General features: G+C 41.9%; 1 protein-coding gene and 2 non-coding genes across 8 annotated transcripts in view; 2 read left to right on the top strand and 1 right to left on the bottom strand.

Moving 5' to 3' along the window:
- Nucleotides 1-17,749, bottom strand: part of rfx1 (regulatory factor X1) — an 87,139-nt gene that overhangs the window by 53,793 nt on the left and 15,597 nt on the right. The window lies entirely within an intron of this gene.
- LOC116966152 lies at nt 16,383-16,485 on the top strand. The gene has a single exon (XR_004409911.1). It is a non-coding gene; the product is annotated as a U6 spliceosomal RNA (small nuclear RNA).
- Nucleotides 17,410-17,512, top strand: LOC116966156. The gene has a single exon (XR_004409914.1). It is a non-coding gene; the product is annotated as a U6 spliceosomal RNA (small nuclear RNA).

Here is a 17,749-nt window from a genome sequence, read left to right as displayed (position 1 = left end):
ACCTCAACGCATCTAGATTAATTTCATTCTGACACAACTCCTCCCAACTTTCCATCAGTTGTATATCCCGCTGCATCCTTTCACAACTATCTACTAATACACAGATTTTTATATTGTCGGTAAATTTACAGATCAGGCCACCCACGTTTTCATCCTCTCCCCACCTCTTTCTGCAGGGATCATTCTCTCCATTACTCATGGGAGGTGGTCTTGGCGGGATGGATGCTCCACAAACTGCAGAGCATCTTGGACAATGCAGCTCACCCCCTCCATGACACACTGGTCAACCTGAGGAGCACCTTCAGCAACAGACTGGTTCCACCAAGATGCAGCACAGAATGTCACAGGAGATCCTTCTTCCCTGTGGCTATCAAACTGTACAACTCCTTCCCCTTCTGTCATGGGGTACAGGTTTCATTGATCTTATTGTGTTTTAAGACTGTTGGCAGACCAATTTCCCTCTTTGGATAAATAAAGTTCTATAGTATCGTATCGTGGAACAGTAAGAAAACAATAAGAAAAACTCTTCGGTCCGCAATGTTTGCCCCGACCACAATGGCAAGGGGCACTAATCACACCTGGCCTCTTAAATGCCACTATTGTAGGCCTCCACTACCACCCCTGGCAGCACATTTCAAGCACCCACCACCCTCGGTGTAAAATACTTGCTCTGCACCTCTCCTTTAAATTTGCCCCTCTCACCTTAAGCTCTGCCCTCTAGTCTTTGATATTTCCACCATGATAAAAAAGTTCAGACTGTCTACCTTATTTATGCCTTTCATAATTTTATGTACCTCTATCAAGCTAGTCAATAGTCTGAATTATGGCAAATAGATGGGATTGCAGAGTTTGAATTAAATTAGATCAGCTAAAATCTTTTTAAATGGCAGAGAAGGCACAGTCGGCCACTTTTTGGTCCTAATTTAGTACAAATGTTTGTATATGAAAATGTTGCAAATACTCAACAGATCAAGTAGCAACAGTGGTTGATGATTGATGATTTTTCAACTAAGTGATGATTTTTCATCAGATCCTGGGATGTCAGATGCAAAGCTAATGCCTGTTCTCCTCTGCAGAAACTTTATGATTTGCAGTTTCCATTTCAGATTTCCCATTATTGCATATGCTGTCATATTTACCTGTTGTATTCCAAACTGTCTTTCATTCTAGGCCACAAATTCCCAATAACGAAGGATACATAAACCTTTTAAACTAAATTTAAACACCTATTTGTTTTTCTATTCTTCCAATCAAAACAGATAACCACACATTTCAACACAATTTTCTTTATCTGTCAATTTTTTGATTGTTCCCTTAATCTTTTAACATCCTTTTGAGACCTTTGAGTTCTTCTCACGGCTTGCTTTCCAACCTATTTTGTATCGTCGTCAAATTTGGCTACAATACACTCTGTCTTTCATTTAAGTTACAAATAGAAACATAGAAAAATAGGTGCAGGAAAAATGGGTGCAGGAAAAATAGGTGCCATTCGGTCCTTCAAGCCATTCAATATGATCATGGCTGATCATCTAAAATCAGTACCCCGTTCCTGGTTTTCCCCCCAAATACAACATCTTCATTTTTATTCCCACATTACCACCTTCCAATACCAACATACATCCCTTTACAGCTTCATGTATTAATTTTTATCTGCCCAATGTCTGTTCATCTATTCCTGGATATATTTAGAAAAACACGACCGCTGTCATCATGTTATTGATCTAATTTTGAAAGCAGTTTCGATTTAGTTTAAAAAATGACACTCACGACATTTTTTTAAAGCAAAAAATATCAAAAAGATAAATTATTAAATATAAAACAATATAGAACAGTAACATGTCCTTCAACCCACAGTGTATGTGCCGATTACAATGCCAAGATGAAATAATCTCATCTGCCTACACATGATCAATATCGCTCAAATCTCTGCATATCCACCTATCTGTGAAAAAGCCTTTTAAACATAATTATTGTACCTGCACCACACTCCTGGCAGCACGTTTAGGCACTCATCACCCTCTTGTTTAAAAACCTGCCCCACATATCACCTTAAACATAAGCCCTCCAGTCTTTGACACTACCACCGTGGGATAAAGGTTCTGTGTCTATTCTATCTATGCCTCTCATAATAACTTTATAAATTTCTACGTCTCCCCTCAGTTCTAGAGAAAAGAATCCAAGTCTGTCAAACCTTTCCTTGTAGCTAATACCCCCTATCCAGGCAGTGTTCTGGTAAAATTATATAGGAATTATTTGTTTGGAACAAAAGTTAAAAATCTCCACAAATGAAAGCAATACAAACATGCATGACATATAACAGAAATCTGGGAGGAAATGTGTTTCAAAAAGGCTTTACTTACGTGAAGACTTAATCATGATACAAAAATCATCATGACTGCACATTGATTTCTGTAGTGACAAAGACTCCATAACTTCACGAGTTGTTGCTGTGCTTTTGCAACTTCACTGCCTATTCGCGAAGCTCCCCCTTATGTATCCAATACGGACCTTGGAAACCCAATCTCTCAGTATGACTCAGAGATTTGCCTTATTTTTTAATCATGAATATCACATTATCAAATTTTATGGAATAATTAAATTTTTTGTAAACGTATTTAGGCACAGGTACAAGAGGCGGGGGTGTTGCTTTGTTGTTCAAGGACAACATCACGACAATACTTAGAAAATAAAATCCTGGTTAATCACGCAGTGAGGCTACACGGGAGGAATTCATTAATAAGGGGGTGATCACTTGGATGGGACTGCACTATAGACCCACCTATTGTACTATAGTGTTGTAGAACAGGGAGATTTAGGTTGCAAGTACATGGTTTCATGGAGGTGGCAACACATGTGGACAAGGTGGTGAAGGTGTCATTTGGTGGTGAAGACGTCATGTTCCAGCTGTACAAGACATTCCTAAGGCCACATTTGGAGTACTATGTGCACTTCTGGTTGGAAGGATGTCATAAAACAAGAACGGGTGCAATAAAGAAGATGTTACCAGGTAAGGCTTAGAGTTATAAGGAGAGGCTGAATAGGCTGGGTCTTTTCTCTCTGAAGTACAAGAGACTAATACCCCTGTCCTACGGTGCGAGTCCACCCACGAGTGATCCCGAGTGAAAGAAAAAATCAAACTCATGGTTTTCTACGAGATTCCAAGTTTATGTTCACGAGTTTAAACGAGTTCCCACGTGTATGTCTAAGTTTGCCGTTTACTTCTCATTTCTGCGATGTACCAAATTCCTCTCCCGAGTTACCAAGTTCCTCTCCCGAGTTACTCTTGAGCCAACAACGACTGCCGACGTGTAGAAAAATCATCACATGGTAAAAATGCAGTTTTTTTTCACTATAAAAAGCCTCCCATGTTTAAATTTCTTAGGGTTACGGAATCAAGGGATATGGGGAGAAAGCAGAAACGGGGTACTGATTTTGGATGATCAGCTATGATCATATTGAATGGCAATTCTGGCTCGAAGGGCCGAATGGCCTACTCCTGCACATATTTGCTATGTGTTTATACCTTTTAAATGTTTTAACATGTGTTTCAGGATTCCAGCATCTGTCTTTTCCAATATCCCTTTCCCTGTATTTCTCTTGGGCTTTTCCTCTCTTTCCCCAACTCCTATCTCCTCCATCTGCCAGTCCATCTGAGTGTAAATATGAAGTTCTTCTTGGCTGTCTATCTGTATGTGTGGACTTTCCATTAAAAGTCATCCATGATCATTATCTCACAATCCTTCAGGTGTTTTTGCCACTCATTTCTCATCGAGTCATGGGTTCATACAACACAGAAACAGGCTCCTCCGCCCACCATGTCCATTCTAACCATAGCCTTCCTGACCATTATTCGAGTTCTGGCCCATATACTTTGTAAACCTGCCTCCGTCGCGTTTTCAGATTACGACTACAGTACTTACTGGGTTGAGAAAAAAAATCATCAGATGCCCTCTATTCTGCCTACTGCTCACGTTGAATCTATGCCCTTTGATGAGTTCAATTAATCTGAATATTGTCTGTCCTCATTCATTTCATTATACGTTCACTTGAGCGGTGTGTGTCAATGCTCCAGGGACCTGGGTTCGATTCTAACCTCCGGTATATTTTATTGAGCTTCCCCCAAGTGCTCCCTTTCGCTCCCCGCATGCTGCTTTGTTGTATGAATGCTCCCCGCAACACCTGCTGTGTTGTATGAACCCATGACTGGATGAGAAATGAATGGCAAAAACACCTGAAGGACTGTCACCTTCCCCCAATGTGTCGGTGAGTGGTCGAATGGGGCTCAGGTGGGAAATTGATGTGAATGCGGGCAGAAATAAGTTTGAGGTGAATGAGTGTTTGACAGCTGGCTCAGTGGGCCGAAGGGCCTGTTTCCGCCCTTTGGGACATTTTCACCAGGTGTGTGTGCGTTGCCATACGCGAAGCTTCGCTATTTGTAAAGGTTTCTTGTCTAATGTACTTTTTTAAACTCACTGAACCTGAGTTTTGGGATTTTTCAATATATAGGCTGACGGTTAGTACATTTCTCACCCCTGTTTTTTCATCGCTCAGCAGACTATATTTCGGGGATCTCGCCTGAACACCTGTATCATTGGCCACATTATCATATCCTGCACTGTTTTATCCGTGACTGCGTGATCCATCACATAGAGGCGATTTATTTTTAAGAGTGGGTGTGGATCATTTCATTTTCAAATAATCTTATTCAAACAAGAGATGGACACAAAAAGCTGGAGTAACTCAGCGGGTCAGACGGCATCTCCGGAGAAAAGGAATAGGTGACGCTTCGGGTCGAGACTCTATTTTTCAGCGATGCTGCATGACCCGCTGAGCTACTCCAGCTTTTTGTGCCTGTCTTCGGTGTAAACCACCATCTGCAGTTTCTTCCTACACTTATTCAAACAGGAATGCATTCACTCACCTATTTTTACTCACCTTTTTTTTCTCTGTCCAGCTGCCGAGTTAACTCAACGGGTCACGCAACATTTCTGGATAAAAGGAATCGGTGGCGTTTGAAGGAAGGAAGTTTGGAAGGAAGGAATTGCAGATGCTAGTTTAAACCAAAGATAGACACAAAATGCTTGAGTAACTCCACGGGCCAGGCAACATCTCTTGAGAAAAGGAGTAGGCGACGTTTCGGGACGGGACCCTTCTTCAGGCTAAGACCCAGCCTGAAGAACAATCTCGACCCGAAACATCACCTATTTCTTTTCTCCAGAGATGCTGCCTGACCAGCTGAGTTAGTCCATCATTTTGTGTCTATCTTTGGTTTAAACTAGTATCCGCAATTCCTGCCTTCAAACTTTTAGAGCAGTTTGTTTCAGGAAAAAATCCTTCCTAAATTGCTCAAACTTGTTGCATTTGCCTCTTTAACTTGAGATGAACCACATTAAGATTGCATCTGAGAAAGGCTTCTCGCTTTCCAAAGAAAACCAGGACAACTCAATGAAGCTGCATCAACTCAACATTGTCCTGCATTGAATGTTTGGTTTGATTGAGCTGCATCACTAACTGATCCGTGCCCTTCCCTTCCCATGCCGTGCTAAGACAACGGGTGTCCATTTGAACTTGATTTGTTCAAGGTCTGGCATCAATCATTGAAAGGCATTACTCACTGAAAATGAATTGTTAGATCACTGTAAAATGTTCCATTAAGATCTGACTAATCTTCAACATGTCACTTCTGGCACTCAGGCCAAACCCACAAGTTAATACGGTAAACTCACGAGTCACTACGGTAAACTCACGGGCTACCACGGTATTACAACAAGTTTAAAAGTATCAACATTTTACTTCAAGAGTATATTTGACTCGTGGAAATCTTTCAACATGTTGAAAATTTTTCACGAGTTAACACGTTTCCCGAGTACCTGCCATTAGCGTTACGAGTAGCTCGGTTACGTCCACGAGCTCTGACGTTCCCGCTACGTTCATTCCACGTGATTACCACGAGTTTGATTTGTTTTTAACTCGGGATAACTCGTGGCTGGACTCGCACCGTGGGACAGGGGTTTAAGAGTGATTTTGCAGGGGTATATAAAATCATGAGGGGCATAGAAAAGGTGAACGGCCACAGTTTTTTTCAAAAACTGGAGGGCACAGGTATAAGGTCAGAGGGGAGAGAGGAATGATTTAAAAAGGCACCCGAGGGACAACTTTTTCATACAGAGGGTGGTGTGCACACAGAACATTATGCCACTGATAAGACACTTAGACAGGTACATGGGCAGGAGAGGTTAGGAGGGATATGACCATGCCAGTGGGGCAGGAGAGGTTAGGAGGGATATGACCATGCCAGTGGGGCAGGAGAGGTTAGGAGGGATATGACCATGCCAGTGGGGCAGGAGAGGTTAGGAGGGATATGACCATGCCAGTGGGGCAGGAGAGGTTAGGAGGGATATGACCATGCCAGTGAGACTAGCTTGGTTATGCAACTTCAGCATTGACAAGATAGGCCAAAGGTCCTATTTCCATGCTCTACAGCTCAATGATTCAAAAACTCCAGCCTCTGCACAAGGTTCTTAGCCCATAACAATATAACCAATAAATACAACTGGTTTTCACTTAAACTTTACTCTGCACTACCCTCTTATCCCTAAAGAAATGTATATAAATGTATATTATGGCAACTGTGATGAAATGTTCAACAATAATTTATACTGTATTTCCAGAAGTCCTTCCATCAACTTTGGAAAACTGGAGAAAGCTTTGTCAAATGGCTCACAATTCAAGCAGTATCTCCCAAAGAGCATACGGAGGATAATTAAGTATGACGACTGATCTAAAGAAACATGCTGTAACCTATTTCGATCATCCATAATTGTAAAAACTTCAGCACCATATTGGCATGTACCTATATCTTCAGTCACTACCAGAATTTTCTCTTTTAATAGTTCTATTCCAGCCTTCAGGGTTTAAAAATATACACAATGATCCATCCGTCTTAGATTTTGTTACTTTGAACTGATCTAAGCAGTCAGTATTGATAATGGAACCAAAATATCTTGTCCAACCAGACCATCTCATGTTTCTTTCAGCTTACCCCTTAAAGCTTTTGACCTACTAAGAGGTACTGTTTCATCAGTAGAAACAAGGACTGCTGATGCTGGATTACAAAAAAAGACACATAGTGTCGAGTAACAGCGGGTCAGGCAGCATCACTGGGGTACATGTATAGGTGATCTTTCGGGTCGGGACCGATTGTGTGTGTGTGGGAGCTAAGAAAGCTGGAAGAGAGGAAAGGCAGGACAAAATGCGGCAGTTAATAGGTGAACAAATTCGGGGGGGGGGGGGGGGGGGGGGGCAAATGCCAGAGATATAAAAGCTGAAGATGTGAGACAAGAGGATTGAAGTATTGTGAATTGTGAAGCCAAAGAGGAAGAAATGTACCTGGAGGGAGAGGGGGGAGAGGTGGGGAGAAAAATGTGTGAGGTCAGGTGGGGCATGGGGGATTGGGACAATCCCCTTTCTGATCTTGTCCTTCCAGCTAGTATAGGTCGCGGATTTGGAAGGTGCTGTTTAAGGAGTGTTGGTGCGTTGTTGTAGTGTATCCTGTAAATTATTAATATTGCTGTTAGTTTATGCATGTGCGTGTGTGGGGGGGGGGGGGGGGAGGACGTTGTGAGTAAATAGTAATGGAAGGGGTGGCTATCAAGCAGGCTGATATGTCTCATATAGTGTCAAGCCTCTTGAGTGTTTTTAAATCTGCATTTGTTCATGTAAGTGGAAAGTATTCCATTACACTCCTGACACGATTTGTAGACCTTGGACAGAATTTAGGGAATTAGGAGGTGTGTTATTCATTGCAGTAATCCCAAGCTCTGACCTACTGTTGCACTTTGTTGAGTGGTGTGGGCTGAATCACCTGTAGCTCAACACGAACAAGACTAAGGAGTTGGTGGTGGACTTTAGGAGGAGAGGAACACCCTTATAACCATATAATAACCATATAACAATTACAGCACGGAAACAGGCCATCTCGACCCTTCTAGTCCGTGCCGAACACGTATTCTCCCCTAGTCCCATATACCTGCGCTCAGACCATAACCCTCCATTCCTTTCCCGTCCATATAACTATCCAATTTATTTTTAAATGATAAAAACGAACCTGCCTCCACCACCTTCACTGGAAGCTCATTCCACACAGCCACCACTCTCTGAGTAAAGAAGTTTCCCCTCATGTTACCCCTAAACTTCTGTCCCTTAATTCTCAAGTCATGTCCCCTTGTTTGAATCTTCCCTACTCTCAGTGGGAAAAGCTTATCCACGTCAACTCTGTCTATCCCTCTCATCATTTTAAAGACCTCTATCAAGTCCCCCCTTAACATTCTGCACTCCAAAGAATAAAGCCCTAACTTGTTCAACCTTTCTCTGTAACTTAGTTGCTGAAACCCAGGCAACATTCTAGTAAATCTCCTCTGTACTCTCTCTATTTTGTTGACATCCTTCCTATAATTAGGCGACCAAAATTGTACCCCGTACTCCAGAATTGGCCTCACCAATGTCTTGTACAATTTTAACATTACATCCCAACTTCTATACTCAATGCTCTGATTTATAAAGGCCAGCACACCAAAAGCTTTCTTTACCACCCTATCTACATGAGATTCCACTTTCAGGGAACTGTGCACAGTTATTCCCAGATCCCTCTGTTCACCTGCATTCTTCAATTCCCTACCATTTACCATGTACGTCCTATTTTGATTTGTCCTGCCAAGATGTAGCACCTCACACTTATCAGCATTAAACTCCATCTGCCATCTTTCAGTCCACTCTTCCAACTGGCATAAATCTCTCTGTAGACTTTGAAAATCTACTTCATTATCCACAACCCCACCTATCTTAGTATCATCTGCATACTTACTAATCCAATTTACCACACCATCATCCAGATCATTGATGTACATGACAAACAACAGTGGACCCAACACAGATCCCTGTGGCACCCCACTAGTCACTGGCCTCCAACCTGACAAACAACCATCCACCATTACTCTCTGGCATCTCCCATTCAGCCACTGTTGAATCCATCTTGCTACTCCACCATTAATACCCAACCATTGAACCTTCTTAACCAACCTTCCATGAGGAACCTTGTCAAAGGCCTTACTGAAGTCCATATATACAACATCCACTACTTTACCCTTATCAATTTCCAGAGTAACCTCTTCAAAAAATTCAAGAAGATTAGTCAAACATGACCTTCCAGGCACAAATCCATGTTGACTGTTCCTAATCAGACCCTGTTTATCCAGATGCTTATATATATTATCTCTAAGTATCCTTTCCATTAATTTGCCCACCACTGATGTCAAACTAACAGGTCTATAATTGCTAGGTTTACTCTTAGACCCCTTTTTAAACAATGGAACAACATGCGCAGTACGCCAATCCTCCGGCACTATTCCCGTTTCTAATGACATTTGAAATATTTCTGTCAGAGCCCCTGCTATTTCTACACTAACTTCCCTCAATGTCCTAGGGAATATCCTGTCCGGACCTGGAGACTTATCCACTTTTATATTTCTCAAAAGTGTCAGTACTTCCTCTTCTTTAAATCTCATAGTCTCCATAGCTACTCTACTTGTTTCCCTTACCTCACATAATTCAATATCCTTCTCCTTGGTGAATACCGAAGAAAAGAAATTGTTCAATATCTCCCCCATCTCTTTTGGCTCTGCAGATAGCTGTCCACTCTGACTCTCTAATGGACCAATTTTATCCCTCGTTATCCTTTTGCTATTAATATAGCTGTAGAAACCCTTTGGGTTTACTTTCACCTTACTTGCCAAAGCAACCTCATATCTTCTTTTAGCTTTTCTAATTTCTTTCTTAAGATTCTTTTTACATTCTTTATACTCCTCAAGCACCTCATTTACTCCATGCTGCCTATAATTATTGTAGATCTCCCTCTTTTTCCGAACCAAGTGTCCAATTTCCCTTGAAAACCATGGCTCTTTCCGATTTTTACTATTTCCTTTCAACCGAACAGGGACATAAAGATTCTGTACTCTTAAAATTTCACCTTTAAATGTACTCCATTTCTCTTCCACATCTTTCCCATAAAACAAAATGTCCCAATTTACGCCTTTTAAATCCTTTCAGCATCTCCTCAAAGTTAGCCTTTCTCCAATCAAAAATCTCAACCCTAGGTCCAGTTCTGACCCTCTCCATAATTATATTGAAACTAATGGTATTGTGATCACTGGTCCCGAACTGTTCCCCAACGCATACCTCTGCCACCTGACCCGTCTCATTTCCTAACAGGAGGTCCAGCACCGCCCCTTCTCTAGTAGGTACTTCTATGTATTGCTGCAAAAAACTATCCTGCACACATTTTACAAACTCCAACCCATCCAGCCCATTTACAGAATGTGTTTCCCAGTCTATGTGTGGAAAATTGAAATCTCCCACAATCACTACCTTGTGCTTACTACTAATATCTGCAATCTCCTTACATATTTGCTCTTCCAATTCTCGCTCCCCATTTGGTGGTCTATAATACACCCCTATAAGTGTTGCTACACCTTTCCCATTTCTCAGTTCCACCCAAATAGCCTCCCTAGACGAGCCCTCTAATCTATCCTGCCAAAGCACTGCTGTAATATCTTCCCTGATAAGCAATGCAACACCTCCACCTCTTGCCCCTCCAATTCTATCACACCTGAAGCAACAAAATCCTGGAATATTTAGTTTCCAATCACAGCCCTCCTGCAACCATGTTTCACTGATCGCCACAACATCATACTTCCAGGTGTCAATCCAGGCTCTAAGTTCATCCACCTTTCTTACAATGCTCCTAGCATTAAAATATACACATTTAAGAAACCCACCCTCTCTTATTCTCTGTTTATTGTCTTTTTCTTCTCTCTCCCCTACATTTTGGGTCAGAGTGTTACCATTCTCTGCCTCCTGCCTCACACACTGACTGCTAGCTTTCCCAATTTCCCTTGTCCCCTGTCTCCATCAATGGTGTGGATGTGCAGTTTACCAGGGAGTACAAATACCTTGGAGTGTACCTGGACAGTAAACTGGACTGGTCCAGGAACGCTGAGGCCCTGTACAAGAACGGACAGAGACGCCTGCACTTTTTGAGAAGGCTCCACTCCTTCAGTGTCTGCAGTGAGATGCTGCAGATGTTCTACCAATCGGTAGTAGCCAGTGCCATCTTCTTCTTTGCCGTGTGCTGGGGCAGCAGGCCAAAGGCTGCGGACACCAATAGGATCAACAAACTGATCGGGAAGGCTGGCTCCTTCCTGGGGGGGGAATTGGATTCATCGGAGGTGGTCTTGGAGGGGAGGATGCTCCTCAAGCTGCGGAGCATCCTGGACAATACAGCTCACCCCCTCCATGGCACACTGGTCAACCTGAGGAGTACCTTCAGCAACAGACTGGTTCCACCAAGATGCAGGACAGAATGCCACAGATGTGATAGCAGTCAGCATACAGGATAGCAATGTTTAAGAGAGGCATATGAACAGTCAGGGAATTGTGGCATATTGTCCAAATACAGGCAGATGGGATTAGATAAATTGGCATAATTGTCAGCACAGGTATCATGAGCCGAACTGCGTGCTCCTGTGCTGTGTTGTTCTACGTTAACCCAGTGCCATTGCCACCCCATATGAAGGAGAGTCTAAAACTAAGGGGCATTTGTTTAAGGCGAGCGGGGAGAAATTTAAAGAACCCAGTTATTCGCAGAAAGAGCTGGAGGTGCAAGAGAAGGTGGTATGGGCAGGTGCAATTACAGGTTTAAAAGATAATTGGTAGGTACATGGACAGGAAAGGTCTAGAGGATATGAGCCAAATGCAGGCAAATGGGATTATTGTAGAAAGGCATCTAGGTCAGCATGTAAGAGTTAGGCCAAAGGGCTAGTTTCCATCTAGTACAACACAAAAAATCTATAATTCTATCTAAATCAAGTGATGACAGACATATTGCAGACAAGTACTCAAAGCTCTTCACTGCTTAACCACAAATACGTTAGTTACTGCTGGTTAATGACAAACAATTATATTGCATCATTTGGGTTCACAATGCACTAATTTGCCCAAATCTGCGAAATATCCTATTTTTGAAAACTGTCAGTTTGATCCTGCTCTTTAGATCAGTACATCAAAATTTATGAAACTCAATGCAGTAACATGGAAGTATCATTAATATAATACGCTGCCAATAATTGTCATCATATATAATGAATGAAGCAAGTCAATATGACCTGAAAGATTTAGATTCAAACTGGATAAGTGAAACCAAAAACCAACCTGGATGAAGTGAATGCTGGATGTTTACCACACATGGAAAACAAGCATCTGGGTCACAGAAGCATTTAAAACTGAAGGTTTCTTTATACGTTTCACTTTAATTAAAGATACAGATTCACAGCATTCATATTTCCACAGATTTTTGGTTAGCATTGTAATAGCCTCTGAAAAATCATACTTCTTAACATTATTTGTAAAATTGGGTATTTGTACTTGATTTACTTTCTATTGGACAATGCTTTTATTTTAAATTTTAATCAACAACAAACCACTGAAAATTATAATGACCGGCAGAACTGCATTTTCTTGATGAAGCTGAAGGTCTGATCTGCCCATTGTTAATATCACAGAAAGGGACAAAGTAACACAATTTGAGGATGGGATTAACAATTAAAAAAAAACAGGCTGTAAGAACACAAGAAGCGGCGGAGGAATAGGAACAGGTCCATTTAGCCTGTGATCAATGTCCTCAACTCCACTTTCTTTAAGTCATCTGTAGTCCAAAAAACTTAGCCTCAATAGTGTTTTTCTGGGCTCATAATCCCTGTAGAGTATTCTTCCTCATCTTGGTTATCTTTTATCCTACCTAGGTTCAAGAATCTACTGCTCTTTCTTTCAAGCCCTGATGGGATCTTGTTTGTTTAATTATATCATTCCCCTTTCTTCTAAATTCCAGGGTGTGTAGGATCACCTGCTTAATATTTTCCTCATGAAACCCCTCATACCCAGAAACAATAATGAATCTTTTCTACACTGTATCCTAGGCAAGTATTGCATCATAATTGGCTTATTTAATATTGGGCATGTTCCCCCTAAGAATCCAGGCACGTGGCTGACTGCTCTCTGTGTACAATCCCATGCAGGGTGGCATCAAATAAACCCGGTGAAACTGAAATAGATTGGAATCAACCATTCATTCTCTCCAGATATGCTGCCTGACTGGCTGAGTTACTCCAGCATTTTGTGTCTACCTAAGACCAATTTCTACTGTGGTGATGTACTTTGCACAAAGGTAAATGGTTCTGGATGTTGGAGGTCAGTTACCTAAGTGCAAGGCATCACAGAGGAATTCTTTTGTGAGTGTTTTAGTCCCAATCACCTCCAGCTTTTTCATTAATAACATCCCTTTCATCATAAGGTTAGAAACGTGGATGCTTGCTGGTGATTGTCAATTCGATTTGGAACTTCTCAGAAAAATAAACAGCCATACATACAGACCGGATAACAGTCAAGTCTGGGCTTATGTGACAAGTAGCACGAATCACAAAAGTGGAAGATAATATCCATCTCTGCCTATTCTTGATATTCAGCTGCATTACTGTCATAAAGCCTCCTTTATCTACTTATATATTGTGGGTACAAGAACAGTCCACCTCCTGACCTCAAAATTCTGTCAACCATCCATATGACACAGGTTATGTGTAATTAGGTGTCGCTCCAAAAACATAAACACCACTGTATTCAGAGCAAAACAGCATATTTGATTAACACTTCACCCACCTTCTTAACGGTCACTCCCTCCACCATCAGGATATTAAACTAGTATAGATTATTTGTTAATGGATTGGAGCAACTCCCAAGGCTATTTAAATAGCAACTCACAATTCAATTTTGTCATCAAAAGTAGGCACAAGGGAACCCCACCAGATGAAGTACACTCTACCAAGTCACACAGCACACTGACTTTGAAATACAGCACAGTTCCATGATGATCGGGGCGGCACAGTGGCGCAGCAGTAAAGTTGCTGCCTTACAGTGCCAGAGACCCGGGTTCTATCCTGACTACAGGTGCTGTCTGTACAAAGGGTGCTCCAGTTAACCTCCCACACTCCGAAGACTTACAGGTTTGTAGGTTAATTGGCTTTGGTAACTCGGTAATTGTAAAAACAAAATGCCCCAATGTGTAGGCTAGTGCTAGTGTACAAGGTGATCGCTGATTGGCGCAGATGCGATGGGCTGAAGGGCTTGTTTCCGCACTGCATCTCAAAAACTAAAACTAAACCAATCACTTGCAATAACAGTTCCAGATTCATTTATTCATAGTTCACCATCCCTTCTCAAGGGCAATTCTATCTTTTATTGTCCTGGGCAACGGCGCGTGCGGTGGGAGTGTCCGGAGGAGCCGCGCGGGCCTGATCCACCCACCGAACAATTGCGCCGCCGACCGGAACGTGCCCCGGTAGGCCCAACTCCCCCCACAGGCCGCTCAGGGGACTACAGAGAAGCGGGGCAGCGAGACCTGCCTGGGCCGAAGGAGCCTCAACAGCGGCGATGTGGGAGTCTCTGCGGTGGCAGTGGGTGCCTCAGCGGCAGCGCGAGCCTCGAGGGCAACAGGAGACCCAGCAGTGGTGGGGCCTCGGCGGCGGCGCGAGCCTTGGCAGCAACGGGAACCTCGGCGGCAACAGGAAGCTTGGCGGCGGTGAAGGCACTCTAGGGGAAGAACAATGGGGAGCCGGCCTGGGAGGACCGCCGTGAAGAAGAATGGAAGACCCGGCGTGGGGGAACTGCCCTGAGGGACAGTTGGAGAACAAAGGGGGACCTGGGGTGGGGGGGGTACACTCTAGTTTTGAATCCTATGCCCAGGGGACAAGTCTGTGTTTGTTTGTTTGTTTGTTCATTTGTTCTGGTGAAGGCGCTGTGCACATGGCAGCCAGCCAGCAGTCGCTTGGCTTTTTGTTTTTGTTTTCACTTTTAATTGCAATTTTTTGTGTATGTTGTGTGTTGTGACTGTTGGCAGATCAATTTCCCTCCAGGTATGTAAGTTTGTTTCATTAAAGTCAATAGCAACAAAAACTGTTAAAGGTAGACCATGGCAATCTTTAATTGATTCGTCAGATGGGAGTGGCGATCTACAATGAGCACAAACATTGCTCAGTGCTTCTGGGGCTCCCACTCAAAGAACAAAGGACAGTTAGCACAATTATACATTTTTCATATCAGTAAAACACTCCTACCAAGTCTGAATATGGCATGACTGAAAGATTCTGCAACCTTTCAGAATATAAGAAAAGCTGGGTTCAAATCAAGCTCATCCAATAACAATTTACTACTTATCTCTGGAGCGTCAGTTATTTTTTTCTAATCTTGGCCTTGAAAAGAAGCACATGCTATTACTGCAGGCTACCATCTTAATGTCTTTAGTGAAAAGACCTGTCCTCCATATTGTGTTCCATATAATTTACAATGTCATTCAGACTTGGCACCGAGTCATTCTTTTGTACTACTAGTCCATGCTTTTGTAGAATGACTCCATTTTAGATTTGACTATTAGATTTGACTATTAGCTCTTTCACAGGGATGAATAAAGTTTTATCATACCGTATCGTTGTCGTGTCGTGGAAGGCTGTACTGCCCTTGAGAAAGGATAATAAATGATAGCATTGCCCATGTATTATAAATAGTATATTTTTAAAGATCTGCACTTACATTATTCTGAGTTGCTGTCAATTACATCATGTAAAAACTGCAATTGCTGATAACTGCAAAATTTGTACCAGTATTTTCCAAGCACTGGAAATACTAAGCCAAAATGCCTTTTTCTCGGCTCACGAAACACATTTTTGGAACTGTTCAAAATTACAATGTGTACAATGGGGGCTACACAATCCCATGGGTATCTCAAAGAATTTAACACAACCAAATGAATTTTCAAACATTCCAAAGCCACATCCACCAAAAAAGTTGCTCCATGATAATATGGGTCATTCAACAAAAGAGAAGGTATTCTCTGTGCTTCAGATAATTGGACTTTCAAACCAAAATTTGAATTACTTTAATATTATTTTCAATATACTTCTGCTCAAACAGTAAGCAAGCTAAATTACCATATATTTTCCCTTTTAAAAAATAAGTCACAATATCAGTCTTGCTAACTATTCAAGGGTCAACATAAATCAATTATTTCAAGTGCATACCCAACCAAACGTATAATACATCCAATAAAATTGAAAGGAAGCATGGGATCTGGGGCACTAGTGAATCAAGAGGGAACGTGGAAAACAGGGCTCCAGTGAATTGAGAGATTGCAGCAAAAATCACTGGCTGGCTACTTGTCAAATCATTGGGATATCAGATTAGTTATCGGGCAAATTAGCAAAATTATTCTATAAATGTAGCAATCGCTTCAGCAGCACATATACCAATATTGGAATAATATTGCGAGGATTAGCATAGCCCCTGAGCAAGCATGACACTCAAATTTGTGAAGTTGGACTATTCCTCCAAACCCACTGTCAGCTATTTTTGGTATTCCCCCCAACACCAACCTCTCTGTTGCGTTGAAGCGGGTCCTGGCTTTTACAACCCTGTTAGCCCGGAGACTGATTTTGCTTAACTGGAGACTTACCTGTCCCCCGACACACGCCCGCTGGATCAAGGAGGTGCTCTACAACTTAAAGCTTGAAAAACTTAGGTTCTCTCTCAAAGGCTGTACCAAGATATTCCTAGATACATGGAACCCTTTCCTGGAACTTGTTAACTCTCTTAACTTGTTTCCGGACTCGGAAGAGGACTGAGTGCCCTCTATCACAGCTCTGTCTTATTGCAGCTGCTATCCCCTCAACCCCTCCCTCCCCACAATTTTTTTTCTTTTTTTAAATTTATTTTTTATTTTTTATTTTTCTTTATTTCTTTTTTTCCCTTATTTTTATTTTTAAATTTTTTTTTTTTTTAAATCGTATTTGTGTGGATGTGTACGTATGTGAGTGTTGTTTGTCCCCGGGTGGTGAGGGTGGGTAAGGGTAAGGGTAAGGGTTTTGAGGGTCGTTTACATACTGTTGTACAATTATGTCCTGTTTATCACTGTCTGTTATCATTGTATGTATGCAAATTGCTGTTAAATTCAAAATTCAAATAAAAAGATTTAAACTAAAAAATAAGTCACAATATCAGTCTTGCTAACTATTCAAGGGTCAACATGAACCAATTATTTCAAGTGCATACCCAACCAAACGTATAATACATCCAATAAAATTGAAAGGAAGCACGGGATCTGGGGCACTGGTGAATCAAGAGGGAACGTGGAAAACAGGGCTCCAGTGAATTGAGAGATTGCAGCAAAAATCACTGGCTGGCTAGCTGCCAAATCATTGGGATATCAGATTAGTTATCGGGCAAATTAGCAAAATTATTCTATAAATGTAGCAATCGCTTCAGCAGCACATATACCAATATTGGAATAATATTGCGAGGATTAGCATAGCCCCTGAGCAAGCATGACACTCAAATTTGTGAAGTGTTCCATGTTTTTATTGCAGGGAGTTGTAGACATATCCCAGTTCATCATGCAAATCAACCTCCCTTCCATTGGGTCCATCTATACTTCACGCTGCCTCGTAAGGTCACAAGCATAATTAAGGGCCAGTCTCACCCCGGTTACACCCTCTTCTATCAGGCAGGAGAAATTTGAAAAAGCTACTAGTGGCTGAGCAAACGAATGGGCATGGCCTGCAGTGGCATGGAACGGCGGTGGAGGACACCAACACAT

The sequence above is a fragment of the Amblyraja radiata genome, chromosome 35 (genome assembly GCF_010909765.2).
Source record: "Amblyraja radiata isolate CabotCenter1 chromosome 35, sAmbRad1.1.pri, whole genome shotgun sequence".
Classification (NCBI taxonomy): Eukaryota; Metazoa; Chordata; class Chondrichthyes; order Rajiformes; family Rajidae; genus Amblyraja; species Amblyraja radiata.
The sequence above is the reverse complement of the archived record's forward strand: the minus strand, read 5'-3'. Positions and strand labels throughout refer to the sequence as shown.